Genomic DNA, 9,403 nt, shown 5'->3' with positions numbered 1-9,403 from the left:
GGACGAAATTCCCTAAAGTAGGGGAGACTGTAACAACTTGGGTTGTCCAAGATTTAATAGTTATATTAAAACCCGACCCATCTCGATGCTCGGGAAATTTTATTGCTTTTATCGAGTTAAATTAAATTTGTATCATTGGTTTATTAATTATATAATATATACTTTATAACTTTCATACTTTGGTAAAATTAACCCAAAACTTAAACTTTAACCCCCTTTTGCTTCCACCCTCAATCTTTTGGGACTAAAGTGCAAATTCATATCTTAACCCATCAAAATCTGGTAACCCATATCCAAAACCCATGCCCATGACCCGTTTAGCAAACCCGTATACCCAATCCTCTAACTTGGACCTTAATTCTCGTAACCAATATAGAAATTGAACCAAATCCTTGCTATATCTTCCTAATTACGGCCTAACCGACTCTATATTATGTAAACTAGATCAAAAACGAACCTGAAATTATATTATCTTGAGCTGACCCTAAACCCTAACTCGTTATTCACGTAATCGATCATATAAATCCAATTAACCTTGCAATTAGTATTTCTACATCATCGCCGTCCATAACCCTCCAATCAATTGTGTTATATCATCTGTTTGAGTGTTCGTTCATGCTCATCTCGTCGCCGGCCCTATCTTCTTCTATTTACCCTCCTCCGATCGTTGTTCAGGTAATTATTATACATGGTTATGATCGCAATACAGTGATGATCAAAAGCCCTAAGGCTAATTTGATTAACATAAACGGATTTGATCAGTTTAATTGTTAGGGTTTCATAATCAAAATTGTTTGAATCTGTTACTGTTCTTAAATAAAGGTTTCTAAATTTATTTGCATTAAGCTGGATAGCTCAGCCGGTTAACCATATGACTTACAGGGTGTAGGTCGCGGGTTCGACCCCCTGCAACCCCTGATTTTTAGCATTTTTTTCTATTATTTTCTTTTTAATCATTTAATAATTATATCAATAATAATAATAACCAATAAAAAACTATTTTAATGAAAACCGACTTTAAAATACTTGTTTTTCTCACGTTTTCGTTTGTGCATGTATGCATATGTAAGCATATATGTATATGTGTATGTATATATATATATATATATATTTATAAAACTGAAAATAATATTTTTAAAATATATTTTTATAAGCAAACTAATTATTTTATATAAATCTTTACATATAATATTATATCATTATAATATTAACTTAATAACTTAATAATGGTTATCGAGTCTTCAAAATCGATCTTGTTCATATACTTAGCATGTCCATACTTCTCTTTGTTCCTTTTAGGCTTTATTGTCAACATGTGATTTCCCGCATTCTTAATATTCTCATTCACCTTTGTTCAACTATCGAGGCGAGTACCACATTCCCCTATTTTACTTGTTTTCCACGTTTTGGGGACATATGCGTAAATTATATTTCTCATAAATACTTATACACAAAACTGTAACTATTGTCTTATAAACTATTTTAAGACCTTAAGTATTATTTTATAAACTTTACCTCAATGAACCTTTAGTTCAAAATCTCTTTTACTTTAAAACCTTTAGTTAAAAAGTAATATAATAAACCTTTAGTTTATGTTCATAAAACCCTACATTTCTTCTTTTCTAAGAAACATATTCTTTTCTTTTCTTTATTATTTAAGAATAGTTATTATTACTTTAATAATATTTTCATAACAAAGAATCATACACATATTTATATAATCACACAATATATATAAATATTCATAATTTATTTCTTTTCTTTTCTTTGTTACATTTTTTTTATTTTATCGAGGTATCGAGTATAACTTAGACTTAAGGTTTAAGCCTTTATAATATTTTATTATTATTTTATTCGGGCACTATGCCTACCTTTGCTTGACTTATAAACCTTAAATACTCGAGCAGCACCTCAACACCGTTTCACCTTCTTTATATTCTTGCTCAACTTTTTTTTCGTCACTTTTCCTTAGCACGCCAAACGATGAACACCAATACTTCACCACCTGTCGGCACGCTTTACGAGGATAGTCGTCATGATGTCGAGAGATAACAAACTCCTTCTTGGTTGGTACGTCGGTGGAATGTGGCAAAAACTACGAGGAAACGACACGGTAATTGAGGAATCAGGACACGATTTTCGAGGTGGATCAATAATATAAGTATGGAATTCTAGAGAGATGTTAGAGAGAAAATGGAAGGCTGAGTTGATGTGTGATTTGTGAAGATCCCGGACTTGCTATTTATAGACAAAACTCAGGGGCCCATCGCGATACACGATGGCCCTTTGGCTGATCCCGTCGCGTATCGCGACGTAGGCTCTCTAAGTCACCACATAGACCTGCCACGTGGCGGACGTGCTGCCACGTGGTGACACGTGGCGGACGTTGTGCCACGTGTTGACACATGGCGCGACACGTGACTCAGTGTCAGACAACCCATCACGATACACGATGGGTCTTTCTTCTGATCCATCGCGTATCGCGATGGGTTAGGAAAACAGATTTTTCATTTTAAATCCTTAGGTTTGGAATTTGACGTTTTTGGTCCCTTGACTTAAGAAACTTGACATTTTAAACTCGAAATTTTCACGATATTACAACCGTTATCCCAACGTTGAGCTCTATATATGGGGATTAACGCTTTATCCTTTTTATTATTTCTTCCTTTTTTTATAATTGTTATTTCTACTACTACTACTATTATTATTATTAGTATTGTTATTATATAATTTTATATTACTATACAATCTATATATATGCGAATAACATTGAACGATATCGAAAATTAGACGAAACTATAGAAACTTGAAACTTGAATTTATTAATATACATATTACATTGCAAAATAACATTTACACAGCAACTATTGTCACAAATTACTATTGTCACAAATTTGTATCTCATCAAATACAATTAGCCCATCAAGTTGTAATCTGCACCAGTGCTTCTGCCGTTGGTAGCATTTCGGGGCACAGTCACGACTCTGCACTCCATGCTTATATGTTATTTAGATCAAGTTAACACTCGTCGAGCGATCTAAGACGGGCAAAGAGATGATGGTGGCTGTGTAGATGTTATTTGGACAACTCCGTGATCGTCTTCCATTATTCTTTCAGATTCAATGATAGTGAGGACGAGACCAGGTTCATATCTGTGACAGTCGTTGGGTTCATTCATATTTACGGATATAATCCCTCACAACAATATTTTTAGATCCCAACAGTTTGTTTATTACATTTTTAACATGGTGCAATAACTGAATGTAATAGTTTCTGGAGTGGTGCTACATTAATAATGAAATTTAATATTGATTTTTAATTTAAATACAAGTATCGAATGGCCACAAAACGAAAACTTTCTGCACATGCTTCATATGTTACATGCAAGTTTTTATTTTTATTTGTTATCATTGGGCTTTTGAATTTGTAAATCATTATACAGTATATTATAATTTGTTTAGGCCTTACAAGACCGTTACTCAGTTTTTTTGTTTATCGATGTTGGGATATGGAAACAACTACTCATGTATGGGTTTAGTTACAAAGATATATAAAATCGGCGTTTTTAATAGCCAAAAGCATGATAGATTGTTACTTAATTGTGTTCTTGGTTGTTTTGGATCTTAGTGAGTATTTTTCTTTTTGATAATTTTATAATTCAAAATATGCATAGGAACCAGCCCGATTTTAGTTACATAAGAGCCTACTCAAAAGTGTTTAGTGTGGCTTCATTGTTTTTTTTACTCTTTAGGAAAATGTCATGATCTTTTTTGAGTGCATTACTTTTGTAAGTTTTTTCATTTATTACTGAATTTAGGTAGTCGTCATATTTCCGTGTTTGATATTCCGGACAGGTAAAATACTGGTTTGTTCATAAACCAACAGATTCACGAGAATTATGCAATTAGAATTATAATTGTGTGTAAATATACACATATGACAAATATACATGACAACCATTTTGAAAATGATCAATCATACAATCAAATCAATATTTAGTAAATTCGAAAAGATTTATAACAATGTTGAGAAAGGCCATAAATATCAAGATCAAGAATTCTCAATAAGCTTTGACAGACGTAGAAGGCTTAGAAGCAGACGTGGAACCATTATTCTTCTTCTTTACACAATCCTGACCGTTTCTTGAAACCAAAGCAACCAGAAAAGGCGTTACTCGGCCACCAACACGAGCAGCAGCAGCCACCGCCGGCATCCGGTTACCGTTGCAGGCATGATCAGACTGAAACCGGTGCTTCAAACAGAACTTGCTCTGGCACGACTTGCAAGTACTTGTATTCGAAAACGTAAGAATCTCCTTACACCGTCTAGCACCACATGTTGGCTTCTTCTTCTTTTTCGGATCACAATCTTCAGATTTCTGATGCTTCGTGAGAAGCAAATCAATCTCAACCTCTCCTTTGATGTTTCGTGGAATCTCGATTGACATCGAGCATGTTTCGCAAACCAAAACTTTTCGGCTGTTGTGATCGGAGTTTGAGCATTCGTAGGATTTGTACGATCGATGCTCGACACAGAAAACCTGCAAATTAAAAGCGAAATTGGTTACGCCAGGTGTTATGCATTATTAATCTAACTATATATACCGGAGTACAATAAGATAAAAATATATCTCGTGTTGACGGTAACAATATAATACTCAAACTCTAATAATAGATGTTAAGAATTTACCTTATGACAACCGTCGCATTTGAAGGGGAGAAAATCGAGTTGTTTGCAATCGGAAAGCTGGCAGTGTTTGCCTAAATCTGGAAAGGCATTAAGATTGAGGTAGCTTGGGGAATAATTAAAAGATTAAAGTGAAATTTGTGACTTGGATAATGATGATGAGTTGGGGATTTTGGGGGGGATATATATATTTATAAGACACTACGTCGGCTTGAAGGCTTCTAGGTTGTTCTTTTTGTTTAGGCGGGTCAAAGTCCGGTCCCACACGTTAACACGTTGTACTCATGGATCTTTAAACTTATTACATGGGCTGGGAGTTTCCGTTATTGGGTTGAGCTCACACCAGTGGCCCAAATAGTTTTTGACTTTCACCTAGGTGTGCATTAACGGATAACCGAATAATCGGGTCGGGTACTACACGATTTTCCATGGATAAAACCCTAATCAGAATAACCAGGTTTGGGTATTAACCGAACCGGTTATAAAATCTTTTTTTTTCGACCTCCCCCATTCACAAACCAACCCAAACCAATCTTCAATTATAAAATTAATTTCTCTCTCTTCCACAAACTAAATCCAACAAAACCAAACTTTTCATCCTCGTTAGCAAACCAAACTTCATTACTTTTTATTAAATAAATATAATTTATAATTGTTTTCTATTAATAATTGTTGTGTTTTTTATTAAAAGTGTTTAAAAATATAAAAAATAATTTCTTTATTTATAAATAAACAATATATATTTATATAATCAGATAATGCGAGATTTTTTCTAGATAATAAGTTCTATCCAAAAAATCTTATGAACCAATATAAAGTTGACAAGTGACGGATAATATAAATCGGTAATGGTTAAAAATAATTTTTTTTACAAACTTTAAAAAATTTATATCGATGTGTTAAAAAAAAACTGAACAAGAATGTATTTTTAGAATTTTTTAAAAACTTAATTAATAAAAATTATTAGGAAAAAAAACAATATTGATGTTAAAATAAATAGTTTGAAAGAATAAATAAAAAAGGAAAAAAAAAAACAAAAAAAAGAGTCATAGAATGAGTGACATGTAGAGGTGAAATTGTTTGCCTTATAGATTGCCATCACGAGTGGTTCACCTCATTTTGATTGATTTTTCTTTTCTTTTAATGTTGAATAGTGTTACAAACTAGTGGATAGTTTGGCAATGGGGGTGGTCTTAAGCTGAAAAAATCTAAAAAATTCCTATAAAAAAATAATTAAAAGAAATAAAAAAAAACAAAAAAACTTGTTCTTGATTGATTTTTTTTAAATATTTTCTAACATTTTCACCATTGCTACCTAATAATACACAGATAACTAGAAAAAAAAACATTTATAACTGTCGTGACGTGAAATTCGTTTTTTTATTCTCTCCATTTATTATTTATTCCTTTATACGGGCTTCGGTTTCATCGTTTAATGTTTATTCTTCGTTCTGCGTCTCGTTTTCATTGTTTGACGGGTCTTCGTGTTCCGGTTTGAGACTACTTGATCACACCGAATCATCATACATTTGTTTTTCCTCGGTAAGTGGTTGTGCGACACTCATTGCCACCTCTTCTTTGTGTAGTTTTTCTTCAACGTCGAGCTCTCCTTCAAGATTTGAGATATGCTAGATATGGTCTGCCTCGTCCAAGTAGTCTTTTAAGCAAATGCACAATTCCAAGGATTTCGGTGTTAGTCTTACCCTTCATGTCGATATAATTCTACCACTCAAAGAAAAAAATGTACTTTTAAAAGCTATCATAGAAGTTTGTACACTTAGTAAATCATGGACATGGTAGTAAGCACAGGGAATTGGGGTTTAATTTGCTTCCACCAACCCAAAATATATAAGTTTACAAAATCATCGGCCGTGAACATAAAATCGGTTGTACCATATTGGCTTAGTCGTTATTTGGGTCGCTAACACAAGCGATTTTAATTATTATTGTTTCGTATATCATCATATAAGCTTATGTTTTAGGTTACAAGATGAAGAGAGCTTGCTCCAAAACCCATTGATTTAAAAACGTTTGGTGTCGAACCATGTCACACCCGACCAAAGGCGGAACATGCCGGGGTGCAACCGATTGCCCAAAACACAAGACACTATTAAAGTGAAAATATTTAATCGACTCATTTATTTCACAAATCAATAAACAACACTTCTTGGTCATACAAACAAATTGAACACAAGTAAACAAATATATTATTCGTTTTACTAATATCCTAATAGTCTTGGTAACGTTTTCCGTCAAGTCCTCAAGTCGATAAAAGTCAAACCTATAAAAATGCATAAAATAATATTTTGTCAACACGTATGTTGGTGAGCAATTTCATAGTTTGAGTATATATAATATGAGCAAAATACACAGACGTATATGAGACTATAAATAAAAGCATCAATCGTGGCATATAAAACATATGTAAATGAGGATCATTTCTACTCGGTAACAACCTACATACTCGGATAATGAGGCCCTATTCTACTAGCAAAAGGCTAAGTAGTTAGGGGAGCATATGATCATACTTAATGAGGCTCAACAACAACATAAAAATAAACACTCGCGCACGTAAAGCATATGAGGCATATAACACACAAAAGAGCAAGTATTCCAAGTATCATATACCCTAAAGTTTGTGGTTTGAGAAAAGTGTATAATAAATCATTCTTGTTTTGAATAAGTATGCATGTTACCTCCAAAACATAAAAGGGAAAACGGGGGATGAAATGTATTCACCTCGATTGATGAACCGAGAAATAAATAGATAAATAAATGAAGCTCGAACGGTAAACGAACAGATCCGACTTGAAACGATAACACCTTAGCTAAAATAAATAATGTAATATATATTAATGAACTTGAAACCATAATTAAACTATATTTGAAACATTGAACGAGAAGGTTCGGTTATTAATCGGGTTACCGGTTAGTTTGTTAATGATTAGGGACTCGTACATAATTAGTAATTAGAATAAGAATAATATTATTTTATTGGGACTTTTAAATAACTAAACCAATATTAAATAGAAACCAGACGGGTTTTAAATCAAGAGTTCGGTTTTCATAAGAATGAATTGATAAAAAGTTTATAATGATATTATTAATAATAAGGATGGTAATGTTAAAATAACTTTGGAACATGTTATATATATACATATGTATATATACATAAATATCTAGATATATAAGATAATAGTGAAATTAATATATAATATATTACTTATCGAGAATTTGTTGTTAAAATTAATAATAGTAGTAGTAATAATAATCATAATAATTATTACTTTATTGTTGAAAACGTTATTAATAGGTTTATAAGTTTTAATGATAATAATAATTATTATTATTATAATAATTATATGTGCTATATTAATAATAACTAATACTTATAACATTTTAATAATAGTAGTATTAGTGATAAAAGATATAACTCGAGTGACGATGACGTTAAAATGGTAACTAAGTCGGACATGGGTTTCGGTTTAATAAAACAAGTAGATAATACTAACAATATTAGATTTTAATAATATTCCTTAATAATCATAATAAAAATGATAATAATAATCATAATAATAAAAATCTATTATTATGAAAATAAAGATAATAATAATAATATTAATAATGAATAAATATAATCATAATACAAATAATAATTTTTATGTAAAAAATATTAACATTAATAGTAACCGAAATTTGTTAAGTATAAAAATTATATTAAAACCGGTCTAGGATGAGTCGCGAACCCGAGACTTCTAATTTATTAACTAACGTACAACCCAAAACGAAAACAAGATGACGATTGTTAACTAAACCCATAAGAACTTATTATATCTTTTACCCGACTACTCGTCTTTTCCCCAAATCAAACCAATTCCATACCAAACCAACTCGTTTCAAAGTATATAACCAAATAATATAAAACCGGTTATTAACGAGTTTAAATCTGAAATTCGATATATGAAATTTGATAATAACAAAACCCAAATTAAATTTACCTAATATATGTTCACGAGGTCGTCGGAGATGAAACCGCAACCGGAGGGAGGGAGGAAGGGAAAGAGAGAGAGAGAGCCGTAGAGAGGGAAACAGCGGGGAGAGAGAGAGACCCCCGGAGAGAGATAGGGAGATAGAGAGAGAGAAATAGAACGAGGGTGAGAGATAGACGGAGGGGGAGATGCCGCACCGCAGCTCCGGCGCCGGAAAAGTCGAGGGGGAAAAGGGGCTGCCGGAAAAACGCGAGGGAGGGAAGGGGAGTTGATGGGGGGTGATGCGTCGGAGGTGAGTGGTGCTCACCGGCCGCCGGAAAAGTACAAACGAGGGAGGGGAAGATCATCGGACCTTTTCCGGAAAAGCGAACCCGCCGGAAAAGGCTCCGGTCGTCGGAAATCGGCTAGGGGAAGATGGCAGCTGGAGTTTTGGACCAGAGGGAGGTGGGTAGTGGTGGTGGTGTGTCAGAGATGGGGAAGGAGAGGATGGTGGCCGGAATTCGCGTCGCCGTACTCTCGCCGGAGATTCGCGGCCGCCGGAAAACGCAAAGGGGAAAGGGGGCGGCTAGCATGTTTATGATATTAGGGTTATGGTATTTTCTTTTTATATGCATGATACATATTTAGAATAACAATCCTCCAAGTTTCTATAAATGTGTAATATGAGTTAAAAGGGTTTCCAAAGATTAGAACGAGTTTACGAAAAATCAGTTTGAACCCTTTATGTT

The 9,403-nt window shown here is 33.3% G+C and overlaps 1 pseudogene across 1 annotated transcript; it reads right to left on the bottom strand.

Moving 5' to 3' along the window:
• Window positions 1-3,937: 3,937 nt before the first annotated feature.
• On the bottom strand, window positions 3,938-4,770 carry LOC143547091 (zinc finger AN1 domain-containing stress-associated protein 12 pseudogene; annotated as a pseudogene). Its single transcript, XR_013137715.1, has 2 exons — window positions 4,690-4,770; window positions 3,938-4,540 (listed from the first exon to the last, which is right to left on the bottom strand). The product of XR_013137715.1 is annotated as a zinc finger AN1 domain-containing stress-associated protein 12 pseudogene (transcript).
• Window positions 4,771-9,403: the final 4,633 nt, after the last annotated feature.

Source organism: Bidens hawaiensis, unplaced genomic scaffold (assembly GCF_021521415.1).
Source record: "Bidens hawaiensis isolate Kalapana, Puna unplaced genomic scaffold, B.hawaiensis_p1.1 tig00014615_1, whole genome shotgun sequence".
NCBI lineage: Eukaryota > Viridiplantae > Streptophyta > Magnoliopsida > Asterales > Asteraceae > Bidens > Bidens hawaiensis.
Note: the sequence above shows the minus strand (reverse complement) of the source record. Positions and strands in the feature narration are given on the sequence as shown.